Below are 15,857 nucleotides of genomic sequence, written 5' to 3' on the forward strand. Positions count from 1 at the left end.
TAACTATTTCAAAACTCTACAAAATTTAATTTAATTTTTTCCTTATAGTAAAAGAAGCATAGAATGTGGTGCATCTTTTGGATTTTTAAAATGATGTATCATTTGAAAGTTATAGTTGTTTTTATAAATGTGTCAATCAACACTTTATACATAATTCCATTAGAAAATAAGTAATAATTACTTACTAAAATTGTAATTTGACATACACTACATTAATGGAAAGCTAAGAACATTCTTAAGAAACCCCTTTTGTTTCATCAAATTTGGGTGAAAAAAAGTTGTCAGCTACATGTTTGAAGTAAAAAATAGACAAGAACAGGCCAAAAAGATGTTTTCGAAACATTTTTAAAGTTGACCATATAGGGTTGCTAACCAAAGATATAATAGGCCTTATAAAGCCATTAGCTTTTGGGTTTGGTATTAGGATGGGTGGGAAAAAGGTTGGAATAGATTTTGAAATGTGTTGAGGCATTTTAGGACTACATAATTTTTAGGTTGACAACTATTGGCACACCATGATTCTGCACATACCCATCCATATATTCACAAGTTGATAAAAGCTACAAAAAATATTTGACTAATTCGAATTTGAGGATACAAAGCAATAAATTTTGTAAAAAATTATGTCCAAAAATCTTCAATCAATGATTTCAAAGCTTCACTAATTTCTTTATCTTGTCATAGTAGTCTACAACTAAATGCCCATAACTCATTTTTGTTGGATCTTTCACTCTCTCATGCCTTACCATGCCTCTCCTTAGAGTACCTTTACTTATTTTTAGTGTTCTTCTTGTCTTTGTCATGAGTCAAGCTTTCTTCATTTGAGTGCTTACTATTGTTGATGTAAGTATGTGTCTTGTGATATTACTATCTTTGGTGTGTGACTATGAACTCACTTTTTCATATGCACTCATTATATTCTTTACAATATTTTTTTTGTTTGACTCATCTATTGCTCTTAGCCCAAGAATCTTCATGATGTGCCTAAATTTCAAATTTTTTGTCATTTCAACAAATAATTAGCATTTACCTATCACATTTAATTCTTCAAAGAATAATCTCCACATGCGATTAACTTTTCTTTGACAAGTAAACTTGCTAATCTTGTTAGGCATTGATTTCAAAATGTTAGTATCAATATCAATCAAATATTTTGGTCTTCTAAAAAAATTTCTAGAAGGTGTTAAAAACTCTTCCATTCCCTCAATATTTTGAACATCAACTTAAGGTTCGTTGAATTATGCACCTTGAACTGAAGATGATTTACCTTGGCAATAAGATGCAAAAGATGGAATATCACCTACTTGATATGTTGATTTTGTGCCTTCAACATAATATGATGGAGTGAGTACATTTTCAGACATAGAAATTGGCATCTCTTCAACATGAGATGATGGTATGACTCTAACATTGGAAGATGGCATAGCTTCACAATTCAATTTTCTTATTGAGCATAAGATCCTCACTTTTTCTCTTTTTCTGTCCAATTGTTCATCTTTGTTTCTTTATATTGGTGGTTCATGTTCCTCTTCAAAAGACAATTCTTCATTATTGCATTACAATTTTCTTTGTTCAAGTAGTAGTTTCATTTTATCCATTTTAATTGCCATATCTCTCTCCCTCTATTCCATTGTTTGATTTTTTGGTTTCTGATGATGATTTCTACATGTCAAATTATTCAAGCATCTGAATTACTTACAATTTGTAAATAACAAATCATTCAAATGCATACAAAATTTACAATTATTTTAATAAATACACAATATATATTAAACAACTTGTAAACTTATAATGAATTATAAATGGATACAAATTTCTAACCATTTCCAAATAACAAATCATTTAAACACACAAATTGCAATGATTCCAACAAATTCACTGTATATTAAATAACTTGTCAAATTATAATGAAATTTGTCTCTATAGTAACAAAGAATATTTAGAAAGGAGTGAACTAACCTTTTCTGTGCAAAGAATGCTAAAAAAACCCTTCAAATAGCGTATCCAATGATTGAATTTGGTGTTTGCTAGCTTCCAACACTATGAAAGACATTGGTTTTGTAGGAACAACAAAACATAATACAAACAAAAATAGAGATTATGGTTTATTAGGGACCCAAACATTCCTTGACGTTGTTTTTTGGTGTTTTCACATAGTGTGTATGCACAATGTGAAAACACTTCTTTTGATGGATTCTACTGGGTAAGTGCACCAAGTTGTGGTGCCAAAAGGGAGGTATAAGTGGACACCTTTTTTCTGAAATTAGAAATTTCTAAACTTCAACAAGAATTTGAAAATAGTTATGTTCAAAATTTTAAGATATGACAAGACAAAAGTAGTAGTATTTTGAATCTAGTTTCTAAACTACTTATTTTTTTCCAAAATGGTTTAGTTTTAGGTCCTTAAAAAATGGGGCCACAGAAAGTGGTACTATTTATTTAGAAAAAACATAACATAGTACAAAGTGTGGCCCCCCTAAAATTTTAAATTTTTTTTGAAATTCTATAATCACTGTGGTCAAAAGTTACCTAACATTGTGTAGTTTATCCCAAATTTTTTAGATAATTCTATAATGTGTATTTTTTTAATGAATATTTTAATTGTAGACATCCCAAAAATGTGAAATATATATGTGCTTCCCCTAGAAATGATTGAAAATTAATCTAAAATCAAAATTTCTTTTTTTCAAAGTGTGTAGAATGGAGCCTAGTTTCTAAAAAACCAAGTTTTTGTGAAATTCGATGAACAAGCTAAAATCTATAGCCTAATTAGTACATGTTGGTTTTTGACAAAAAATGGACATACATTCAAAAGAAATTATAGTTGAAACACTTGAAATATAGTTCAAATAAAAAATAAATTATATGGTTATATAGCTAACACAAAGACCTATAATGTCATGAAACCTGATTTTATTGATGCTCAACCATGAGGAAACTTGAAGGAGAGCACAGAAGAAAAATCAATCATTTTTTGTATATTTATAGAAAAACACGTCTCAAACCAGTTTAGAGACTCCAAACCTTTGGTTTGGGTCCCTAAGGAAAAACCAAGCCTTAGGATTGGTAGAATACAAAAGTTTAAATAGTGTATGCGCACTATAACACATGCATGTTATAGTACATACACATTATTTAAAGTTTTTAAAATTTGGATCTTAATAGCACATGCGCACTTTAGTGCACATGCACTATTAAGACCTAAATTTCAATAGAGAGAGAAGGAGAGAGGTAGAGAGGGTAGAGAATGAAAGAGATTAGAAGATGGGAAGAGAGTAGGAGGTGGGATAGGGAGAGAGGATAGGAGGGAGAAATAGAGAGAGTAGGGAATCAGAGAAGGTGGGATAGGGAGAGAGGAATGGAGAGAGAGAAAGAGAGAGTAGGGGATGGGAGAGAAAGAGAGAGGGAGTAGGGGATGGGAGAGAGAGAGTAGGGGATGGGAGAGAAAGAGAGAAAGGGATGGGAGTGTATGTGTGTGTTTGTGAGAGAGAGTAGAGGATGGGAGAGAGTGAGAGAGAGAAAGTAGGGGATGTGAGAGAGAGTGTAGATAGTGGGAGAGGGAATGGGAGAGGGAGAACAAGAGAGAGAGGGGATGGGGGAGAGAGAGAGAGAGTGAGAGAGAGTGAGTAGGGGGTGGGCGAGAGAGTAGGGGTGGGAGAGAGAGAGAATAGGGGATGAGAGAGAGTAGGGGGTGGGAGAATGTGTGAGAGAGAGAGAGTAAGAGATGGGGGAGAGAGAGTTAGAGAGAGTAGGTGGTGGAAGGAGTGGGAGAGAGAGAACAAGAAAGAGGATGGGGATGGAAGTGTGTGTGTTAGAGAGAAGAGAGAGAAAGTAGGTTATGGGAGAGGGGAGAGAGAGTAGGGGATGGGAGAGAGAGAGTGAGAGTAGGGGATGGGAGAGAGAGAGTAGAGAGGGAGAGAGAGTGAAAGAGAGAGAGAAGGCAATGGGAAAGGGAGTGGGACAGGGAGAGCGAGAGAGAGGGGGAATGGGAGTGTGTGTGTGTGAGATTAGGGGATGAGAGAGGAGAGAGAAAGAGTGGGGATAGGAGTGTGTGTATGAAAGAGAGAGTAGGGGATCCAAGAGGGGAGAGAGAGGGTAGGGGATGGGAGAGAGAGTGTGTGTGTGAGAGAGAAAGTAGGTAGTGGAAGAGGGAGTGAGAGAGGGAGAGAGAGAGGCAGGATGGGTGTGTGTGTGTAAGAGAGAGAGTAAGGATGGGAAAGAGTGTGAGTGTGAGAGAGAGAGTAGGGGGTGGAAGAGAGAGTATGGGATGGAAGAGAGAGAGTGAGAGTAGGCAATGGGAGAGAGAGTAAGTGGTGGGAGAGGGAGTGGGAAAGGGAGAGCAACAGAGAGGAAGATGGGAGTGTGTGTGTGAGAGAGTATGGGATGAGAGAGGAGAGAGAAAGAGAGGGGGGATGGGAGTGTGTGTGTATGAAAGAGAGAGTAGGGGATGGGAGAGGGTAGTGAGAGAGAGTAGCCCAAGAGAGAGAGTAGGGGATGGGAGAGAGAGTAGGTGGTGGGAGAGAGAGTGGGAGAGGGAGACAAGGGGGATGGAAGTGTGTGTAAGAGAGAGTAGGGGATAGGAGAGAGTGTGAGTGTGAGAGAAAGTAGAGGGTGGCAGAGAGAGAGTACAAGATGTGAGAGAGAGAGTGAGAGTAGGGCATGAGAGAGAAAGTAGAGAGGGGGAAAGAGAGAGTAGGGGATGGGAGAGAGAGAGTGAGAGTAGGTAGTGGGAGGGGGAGTGAGAGAGGGATAATGAGTGAGAGAGAGATTAGGCACTAAGAAAGGGAGTGGGAGAGGGAGAGCAAGAGAGAGAGTAGGGGATGGGAGAGAGAGTGAGTAGGTGGTGAGAGAGGGAGGGAGAGAGAGAGAGTAGGTGATTGGAGAGAGAGAGTGAGAGTGAGAGTGAGAGAGTAGGTGCTGGGAGAGGGAGTGGAAGAGGGAGATAGATAGAAAGAGAGAGAGTAGTGATGGGAGAGGGAGTGAGAGAGGGAGAGCAAGAGAGAGGGGGGATGAGAGTGTGTGTAAGAGAAGAGTAGGGGATGGGAGAGAGAGTGTGAGAGAGAAAGTAGGTGGTGGGAGAGAGAGTGGGAGAGGGAGAGCAAGAGATCGAGAGGGGGATGGGAGTATGTGTCTATGAGAGAGTAGGGGATGGGAGAGGAGAGAGAGAGTGAGAGAGAGAGAGTAGGTAGTGGAAGAGGGAGAGCGAGAGAGAGAGGGGGATGGGAGTGTGTGTCTGAGAGAGAGAGAGGGGTATAGGAGAGGAGAGAGCAAGAGAGAGAGAGCATAGGGGATGGGAGAGAGATATTGAGAGAGAGAGTAGGGGGTGGGAGAATGAGAGAGAGAGAGTAGGGTATGGGAGAGAGTGAGAGAGAGAGTAGGAAATGGGAGAGGGAGAGTGAGAGGGAGTAGGGGATGGGAGAGGGGGAAAGAGAGTGAGAGTGAGAGAGAGAGTAGAGAGAGAGAGAGGGGGAGAGAGGGAGGGAGAGAGAGAGAGAGAGAGAGAGAGAGAGAGAGAGAGAGTAGGGGATGGGAGAGAGAGAGGTTGAGAGAAAGGGAGTAGGGAGTGGGAGAAGGAGAGAGAGAGTAGGGGATGGGAGAGAGTGAGAGAGAGAGAGAGTAGGGGATGGGAGAGATAGAGAGAGAGTGAGAGAGAGAAAGTGGTGGGAGAGGTAGAGTGAGAGGGAGAGTAGGGGATGGGAGAGGAGAGAGAGAGTAGGGGATGGGAGAGAGATTGAGAGATAGTAGGGGATGGGAGAGATAGAGAGAGAGTGAGAGAGAGCAAGTGTTGGGAGAGGTAGAGTGAGAGGGAGAGTAGGGGATGGGAGAGGAGAGAGAGAGTAGGGGATGGGAGAGAGATTGAGAGATAGTAGGGGGTGGGCGCCAAAAATGTACACTCGAAAGTGTCCCACTCTAAACCCTTCTATCCAAACGACTCCATGAGTTGGAATGTTTGAATGCCGGCTTAGAGCTCCCTATCCACGGAGTGCAAGAGAGTGTATTTCAAGTTCAAGGGCTCTCAGATGAGCCTTAGAGATACTCTTCTTGCTAGTAAACCATGCAATGGGAGGTTCCAAAGACAAGATGCAAGAATGCAAATGTCCCAAGGAGTTCCTCAAGGATGCAATGCAAATGAAGATTAAGCTAGAATGAGAATGTCAAATGCAGCTATGCTAGAATATGAATGAGAGTGTTACAATCCAAATATTAAGCTATGTGAGAGATTATTGCAAAATAGAAGCTAAACTAAAATGCAACATGAATCTAAGCTAAAATGCCATGGATGAGAGAATGTAGACAAGGAAGAGAAGTTCTCCACAAAGCTCCAAAGAAAACCTGTTAGAAAACCTGCAGCATAACAATGTTCAAAAGATGGATTGATTGAGGGGGAAAGCTCTCTCCCTTTTAAAGATGTATGGACGGTAGAGATCAAGATGAAGATGGTGGATGATCAACGGTGGAATTTGAAAAGAGGAGTGATCCATGTGCACACACAAATCAACCAATAGAATATAAGTTGACTTGTCATATAAGACAAAAGTCACAAAGCCTTTTCTTTTAATTGCAAAATAGAAAAAAGACTTTATGTGTGCACTTTAAGTGGGTTAGAAGAATGGGGTCTTTTATTTAATTAAAAGGGGACATGTTCTTTTAATCAAATAATGAACTTAGGATAGCATAGTCAAACTATAGGTTATAATCAAATAAATTGATTATTAGCAATTTGGTCTAGGTAAATGATTAAATTAATTTAGCCAAAATGCTGAGAAGGGGGCTAATAGTCTAGATGACCATTTTTAGGTGATTACAAGTAGGGGGTGGGAGAATGAGAGAGAGAGTAGAGGATGGAAGAGAGAGTGAGAGAGAGAGAGTAGGAAGTGGGAGAGGGAGACTGAGATAGAGAGTAGGGGTAGGAGAGAGAGAGTGAGAGAGAGAGAGTAGGGGATAGGAGAGAGAGTGAGAGAGAGAGTAGGCAGTGGGAGAGGGAGTGGAAGAGGGAGATAGATAGAGAGAGAGTAGGGGATCGAAGAAGAGAGAGAGTGAGAGAGAGTAGGGGATGGGAGAAGTGAGAGAGTGAGAGAGAGAGTAGGGGATGGGAGGGAGAGTGAGAGAGAGTAGGCGGTGGGAGAGTGAGAGTGAGAGAGAGAGTGAGAGAGAATAGGTACTGGGAGAGGGAGTGGGAGAGGGAGATAGATAGAGAGAGTAGCCAGAGAGAGAGAGAGAGTAGGGGATGGGAGAGGAGAGAGAGTGAGAGAGAGTAGGGGATGGGAGATGAGAGAGAGTAAGAGAGAGTAGGTGGTGGGAGAGGGAGTGGGAGCGGGTGATAGATAGAGTGTAGCTTGAGAGAGAGTAGGGGATGGGAGAGGAGAGAGATAGTGAGCAAGAGAGTAGGGAGAGCGAGAGAGTAGGGTATGGGAGATGGTGGGATAGGGAGAGGTTATTTTTCACATAGTATGTATGTGCTATAGTGCATACTCATTATATGAAAACACCAAAAAATGGTCATAACGAAAGATTAGGTCCCTATTGATCTGTATTCTGCTTTTTGTCTGCTGTGTATTTTGTTGTTTTGATAGAAAACATAGGTTTCATGCTAGTGGAAGTTAGAAAAAACTATTTTAGTGTTTTTTGAACATTCTATTTGAAGCTAGAAAACACCAAATTCAATCATTGGATACACTATTTGAAGGCTTTTTGAATATTCTTTCTATAGAAAAGGTTAGTGCAATCCTTTTTAAATATTCTTTGTTATTATATAGAGACAAATTTGATTATAATTTGACATGTTGTTTAATATATAGCAAATTCATTGAAATTTGTATGCTTGAATGAATTTTTATTTCAAAATGGTTAGAAATTTGACAAGTTGTTTAATATATATTGTGTATTCATTAAAACAATTTTAAGTTGTATATGTATTTGAATGGTTTGTAATTTAAAAATTGTAAGTAATTTAGATGTTTGAATAATTTGATATATAGAAATCATCATCATGCCAAGGAAGAAACCAAAAAACCAAAATAATGGAAGAGAGGGAAAGAGATTTGGCATTTAAAAGAGATAAAATGAAACTACTACGTGAACAAAGAAAACTGCAAAGCAATAATGAAGAATTTACTTTTGAAGACGAACAAGAACCATTGATACAAAGAAACAAAGAGGAAGAATTGGAAAGACAAAGAGAATGAATGAGATTGTTATGCTCAAGAAGACAATTGAATTATGAAGCTACTCCATCTTCCAATGTTGGAGTCATATCATCATCTCATGTTGAAGAGATGCTAATTTGTAGATCCGATGATGTACACACTCCATCATGTCATGTTGAAGGAACAACATCAACATATCAAGTAGGTGATATTCCATCTTTTATATTTTATTGCCAAGACACATTATCTTTGGTTCAAGGTATACAAAGAACTCAACCTTATGTTGATGTTCAAAATGTTGACGGAATGGAAGATATTATAACACTATCTAGAATTCATTTTAGAAGATCAAAATATTTTATTGATATTGATACTAACATTTTGAAATCATTTCCTAACAAGATTAGCAAGTGTACTTGTCAAAGAAAAGTTAATCATATGTGGAGATTATTTTTTGAAGAATTAATTGTTATAGGTCAATACCAATTATTTGTTGAAATGATGAGAAATTTGAAATTTAGGCCTATCATGAAGATTATTGGGCTAAGAATGATGAATGATTCAAATGAACAACGTATTGTAAAAAATCTAATGAGTTCTTATGAAAAAGTGGGTTCTAAATCACACACCAAAGATAGTAATATCACAAGACAAGTACTTACATAAACAATAGTAACTACCCAAATGAAGAAAGCTTGACTCATTAGAAAGATAAGAAAAACATTGAAAATCAATAGAGGTACTCTAAGGAGAGCCATGCTAAGGTGTGAGAGATTGGAAGATCCAACAAAAAATGAGTAATGGACATTTAGTAGTAGACTACTATGAAAGGATAAAGAAATTAGTGAAGCATTGAAATCATTGATCAAATATTTTTGGACAAATAACACACATGTTTCTCCTAATCAAAGAGATGTTATAAGAAAGAGGATTGGTAGCCAAAATCGGGACCCATATGCAAAACATTTTTGGATTCAACTCAGACATAATTTTTTGCAAAAATTATTGGTGTGTATCCTCGAATTTGAATAATTCAAAAGTTTTTTGAGATGGGTAAGGCTTTTTATGTGAAGATAAATCACACATGCACAACTTTTTGTTTTAGGATAAATATTGAATTTTCTAACTATTTTGATGTCTTTAGGCATATATGTGTGTTTTTGCATTCTAAGTTTGTTTTGAAGGATTGTGACATGAATGAGCCACCTAGATCTTCAAGGGGATTCATATCCAAAATTTTATGTGAAATAGGGGATGGACAACAATTTTACAAGACATCATACTTGGATGGTACATGCTTATTTTGTGATTCTTTGCAACTTTTATCAACTTGTCAACATATGGATAGTACACATGCAATTGCAAATGAAATAGTAGATTATGGAAAATATGAGACAGTGACATATGCTCTAAAAGATCAAAAATAGGGTAAAATATGTGATTTAGTCATTGAAAATATTCTAGTGTATGAGTTTATGAAGATTTTTTGTGAAAATATTATTTATGAGTATGCAAGACATACACATAGAGCTCAATGGCTGGATTTGCAATTCAAATTGTGCAAGGATATGTTTCCACTGAATACCATTATTTTGGTTGTAGACTTTGTAGAGAACTACACACTACAACCAAAAAGTGAGGTGCAAGCAAAGTATTATACTTCTAAATAGGTTTCCATATTTGTTTACATAACATTCATGCATTCATCTACAAATACAGAGTATGAAATGAAGATTTTGAGGGAGTACTATTTTTACATCAGCATGATTGATCACATTCTATAGAGTTTGTACATGGTTGTTTTCAACTATTTTATGGGGATTTGGCTAACAAGGGCATACCATATTGTCAACACATTATTTGGTCAGACAATTGTGTATCTTAGTTCAAGAATGCATAGATGTTCTATTGGTTGAGTAGGATGCACAAGTTGTCTAGAATTCAATATATGTGGAATTTCACAGAGGCTAGTCATGGAAAGGGAGAGCACGATGGTGTAGACACATGCATCAAAAGAGCCTTTGCTCATCAAGAACTAAAGTACAAAGATGGAGCAATATTAATAGATGCAAAATCCATTGTCCAGTGATGCAATGCTACAATGGGTCTAGGTAAGGAAGGTGCGTCTAAAGTTCATTGATTATTTTGGTTGATAGATAATACTAACATTGTACCATATAAGGATTGTTGCACACTAATAGGATTAAGTGAGTTACACTCTTTTAGAAGCCCTGATGTAGGTTCATAGAGTATCCACACACAAAAAATGACATGCCATTTTCCATCATGTGAAGAGGAAAATTTGGATGACTGTGAGTTGACTAAATGGGTGGACAAATGGGATATACAGGTTTTGGACCCAATTGACACCTATTGTCCCACACAAGCACTGGAAATGGTAGAGATGGATTTATCCATTGACTTTGACTACTTTTCTGATCTAGTGCAACCTAGTTATATATATATATATATATATATATAAGTTCAATATGTAGCTTTATAACTTTTACCTAAGTATTTTATGAATTAATGATCGCATTTTGTACATTTATAACTACAACCATGTTTTTGTTGTTATTTCATCCGAAGACAACAAAGAAGGGACAAATTATTATTTGTGTGATTGCGTCCAAGCCAAACAAAAATTGGATCACTTGGTTATAGATGGCGAAGGTTTAGAGTACCATATCAGTGTGGTGGTTGTAACTGGTACATGGCTTAAATGATATTCTATGAAGAACCCTAACTTGTGGTTATTCAAGGATTAACAAACAGAGACAAAGATTCTTCATTATTTGAACCTTGTTGTCACATCAAATGTCCACTTTATAAAATATGGTGGAAAACCACATAATAAGACTCTTTGGAAAGTTTTTGAATTAGACCATGAGGGATTACTTGAGACATTAAAATGTAGAGCAGATACAGTTGGTTCATTAGAGAGAGAGAGAGAGAGAGAGAGAGAGAGAGAGAGAGAGAGAGAGAGAGAGAGAGAGAGAGAGAGAGCGGTGTAGGGGCACCTTGAAACATAGGCCCCTCACCTTTTCATTTTTGTTGTGTTATGCTCCAAGTGAGCCTTTTAAGTTGAATAAGGGTCATTGGACCTAGGTGTGGTAGTTACAATATTGGATATCATTTAATGTCCTTAGAAGAATCACTATTTTGGCCTAAAAATCAAGGCATACATTTCCATAGGGAAATGAGTAACCTAAGGGATGAGTCATTAGCTTAGGAAAGGGTCCCTAGCATGGAATTGCTAAGGGATAGCCTAAATAACAAGTTAGAAGTGTTAAGAAGAGCAAGAAAAAAAATTCCAAAAGTTGCTATATTGCAATTTTGCAATTATAGCAAAATGTTGATTTTGTAAGAAATTTTGAATTTTCCTTTTAAAACTTGAAGGAGGCTAATGAAAACCATAAGGATGAAGGGAAAAGACCTAGGAGGAGACATAAAGACTTTCCAAACCCTAAAATGAGAGAAATTAATATCATTGTGTAGGGTCAGCATGCTATAGCATGATATTTGAAGGCAAAATTACAAAGTTTCTAAGTTTTAAGGCATTTTAAAGATTTTTTTTGTAGACTGTACTAGTTTCCATGATAAATTGGGTTGTTTAGAACAATTTGTTTTTAGTAAGTTTGGTTTGATTGTATTTCTTTTCATAGTTGCTCAAACAGTTGCTTGACAACTTTTGAGCAACCTCTTAAAAAGTTGTTAAACTTTCAAAAACTCTTCCCCAAATAACTAGTTGGTTCAAACTAACCTTTTAACCTTTGGGGAAAACCTATATTAGCCCTTACAAGTGAGTGATAGGTATGATGTACTTATTTTGGCAAGAAATCAATAAAATAACTTATTTTTCTTGTAAAATTCCATGTTTCAAAGCATTGTATGGATTGGTACAGATGTTGAGACATGCGCCAGTGACCCCACAAGTTAGAGGGGTGAGTTACCTTTGATTTTCACATGCTTTCATGTTTTGATCCTTCATAGTTTGCAAGTTTTTCAAGTTTTGTTAAAGGTGCCTAGAAATCAACATTAAACCAAGGGTTTCACCTAGGGCCTTGTTGTTTTGGCACTTTCCACCATGGGAATTTGATGCTCCTTGGTGGAATGCAAGCCCTATTAGTGTACTTCATGATTTTTTAGGTTTTATAGATGGCCAAGAAAGGAATGAATTTTTACACCATACCCTAGATTTATGGCTCCATACATGCACCATTCAACATTTCACTATAGTCACTATAAATTTTACTCTAGAGTGATCTAAGGTTTGAACTTTTTTCACATGCCCCTAGATGTTCCAATAATTTTTTTCAGATTGGCATGTGTGAAAGGGTACCTATAGTGTAACTGCAACCTAATTAGGCTTATCAACACTTTCCAAATGTTGTTATAGTAGTGGCTTCTAGTCTTTTCTAGTTTGTAAGGTTTACATATGTTTTATATGTCCTAAAAGGGTGTTTGAATCTCACTTTAAATTCTGTCTTCATGTGGGTTTTTTTTCATATTATGTTCAATTTACACTTTGAAGGGCTACTGGCCTTTTCAATGGCAAACTGATGTAACTGTATATCAGTGTTGTTTGGACACAGGAGAATCACTTTATCTACTATATACAGACCTTAATAGGTCTAAGATTTGATTGTATTCCATTCCATGTTCATTCTTCTCTTTTCATTCATGTTTGGGGGTATATTCCCTTATTAGGCTTTTGGAGAATCCTTATGTTTTAGTGCTTTTGAACTTAGGCAAACCTAGTGATTAGGTTCCCTGCCTTGTTTAGGTTGTGATAACCTATGATAAGTTCATTATTGATGCTTGCGATAATTGTCCCAGCATTAAACCCTTTTTTAGGGAAATTTGAAGGATTCCAACTTTGTCTAATTGCCTAGTGGCATACATTTTAGAAGCTTCCACTATGCATTGGTGCATCACAACCTATCCTAAGTGAACTATCTAGGATCCTTAGGTGGCTTCTTTGATGATTCTAGAATGGGTGCTCCTACACCAGTCATCTATTTGACTAGGACATGTTTGGGAACTGACAATCTCCATTTAAACTCAATTCTCCATTTAAAGGTGGCAATGATATTTTTGTTCTTCCATTAAGATCATTAATATATTTTGATGAGAACTTTGAGGGATCATGCCCAACTTGAGTATCCTGGCTTCCCAAGTCTTATAAATGAAAGGCCATTAATGAATAGGCATTTCTAATTGAAACATTTGTGGTGCTAGAATGAAGTGTGTGACCAGATTCTTTAGCTACTAATGAGCCAATTTGAGGCTTCACTTCACATTTCTCCATGGACAATTCAATAACACTTGTTTCTTCCCTATCTAAAATTTTGTGTCTATGTACATGTGCACTCTTTCCCAATAGCTGTAGGTTTTTTCTCCTCATCCGAAGTAATTGGTATACCCTAGATGGCACTAATATAACCATTTTCTTCTGAAATGTCCTTTTCTCTTAGATTAATCTCTCTATTAAGCATGTTTTCTATATCTTCCTTTGTATATTTAATAGATGTAGCTACAATTCCTTTGAATATATTCCTCTGTATATTAACCTTTCCTCCATAGGAATGAGAAGGCATGGGGACTAAGGCCAACTGTTGGTCACTATATTAGAAAGGTAATTCTTGGCCATGACATTGATAGGAATCATTTCAATCTTATTTTTAGAATCGTACCTCATTTTTCTTGGAAGAATAATATATATTGTTTTCAATGTCATTGAAATATCTATAACTGGTAGCCAATTGCTTATTTGTTTCCTTTCAATATTCATGGGAAACTAATGTATTTGGTTACCTAATAGGTCCTAGAAATCTTAACTAAGGTCCTAGATGGACCCATTTGACCAAACTATGTAAAGAGCAAAAATTACTCAAAAGTTGCAATGTTGCTTGAGCAATTTTTTCAAAAAAGTTGCAAATGGAACTTTGGGAAGTTCTAACTATCCATGCTCGGGTATATGAGCATGGGAAACATATTTTCAAAGGTTAGAAGGTTTCCAATAAACTTTACATTTTGAAGCAACTTTTACAACTTTTGCAATTTTGCCCAAAAAGTGCAACTTTTGGAAAGTTCATTAGATTCCACTTCTAGGACTTGGAAAAGGTTCCAAACAACTAAAAACACCTAATCCTAGGCTTTCTTGACAAAAAATTCAAAAAGACACAATTTTTCCTAATTAGCAACTTTTACTCATATCTTGCACAAAATGGCCTAGGCATACATATCTTGCTCATATCTCTTTTACCGTTTGTTACAAGATTGAACTGTTTGTTCCATTAGCTCTGGATGGTTGGGTAAACCCTAACCCCAATCTTATCCTGTCCCATTGAGTGCTCTAACATTCTTGGGTATGCCAAACCAAAATATCCCTAAGAATCACTAAATGCCATGGGTAGCAATCATTGATGGGGCATATCTTGGAGCTCGTGCGAAGTATGGATGTGATTCTAGGAATCATAGGACCATGTTGCAAAGATCTACAATAATCTCTCTTACTTTTTTGGAGATCTTATTCCATTTTAGTTTTGTGACCCCATCTCGAGTGATGCTGAAACTTGTAGTCTTGGTTAGTACAAATTTTCCAACTATCGAATCTCCCTCACCATTCATTGTGGGATCGAATTGTCTATTCTTTTAGCTCCAAGTGATTGGTTAAAACCTAACCCCAATCTCATCATATCCTATTGAGTACTCAAACATTCTCTAGCATGTTGAACCGAATTGTCCCTAAGAGTCACTAAGTATCATAGGAAAATGATCTTTGACAGGGCATATCTTGGAGCTCATGCAAGGTATGGATGGAATTTTAAGTAATATATGACCATATTGTAGAGGCCTACAATAAGATCTCTCACTTTTTGGAGATCTTATTCTTTTTGATTTTGTGACCCCGTCTTGGGTGATGTGGAAACTTGTAGTGCTGGCCAATACAAAGTTTCTAACTACTGAATCTCCCTCACTATTTGTCATCAAATTGTACTATCTATTCCATTTTCTCTAGGTGGCTGGGTAAACCCTAGCCCCAAGCTCATCCTATCCCATTGAGGGCTCGAACATTCTTGGGCATGCTGAACCAAAATTGTCCCTAAGAGTCACTAAGTGTCATAGGAAAATGATCTTTGACAAGGCATATCTCGGAGCTCATGCAAGGTATGGATGCAATTCTAAGTGCTACATGACCATATTGTAGAGACCTAAAACCTAGCCCCAATCTTGTCCTATCCTATTGAGTACTCAAACATTCTCTAGCATGCCAAACCAAATTGTCCCTAAGAGTCACTAAGTGTCATAGGAAAATGATCTTTGACAGGGCATATCTCAGAGCTCATGCAAGGTATGGATACAATTCTAAGTGCTATATGACCATATTGTAGATACCTATAATAAGCTCTCTCACTTTTTGGAGATCTTATTCTTTTTTATTTTGTGACCCCATCTTGGCTGATGCCTGAACTTGTAGTGCTGGCTAGTAAAAAGTTTCCAACTACTAAATCTCCCTAACCATTTTTCGTGGGATCATACTATCTATTCCATTTGCTCCAAATGGCTAGGTAAAACCTAGCCCCAAGCTCATCCTATCCCATTAAGGGCTTGAACATTCTAGGGCTTAGGCATTCTCGGGCATGCTAAGCCCTAAGAGTCACTAAATGCCATAGGGCTATAATCTTTGATAGGGAATATCTCAGA

The sequence above is a fragment of the Cupressus sempervirens genome, chromosome 2 (genome assembly GCF_028749045.1).
Source record: "Cupressus sempervirens isolate cs-2001-9-10 chromosome 2, ASM2874904v1, whole genome shotgun sequence".
NCBI classification, from domain to species: domain Eukaryota; kingdom Viridiplantae; phylum Streptophyta; class Pinopsida; order Cupressales; family Cupressaceae; genus Cupressus; species Cupressus sempervirens.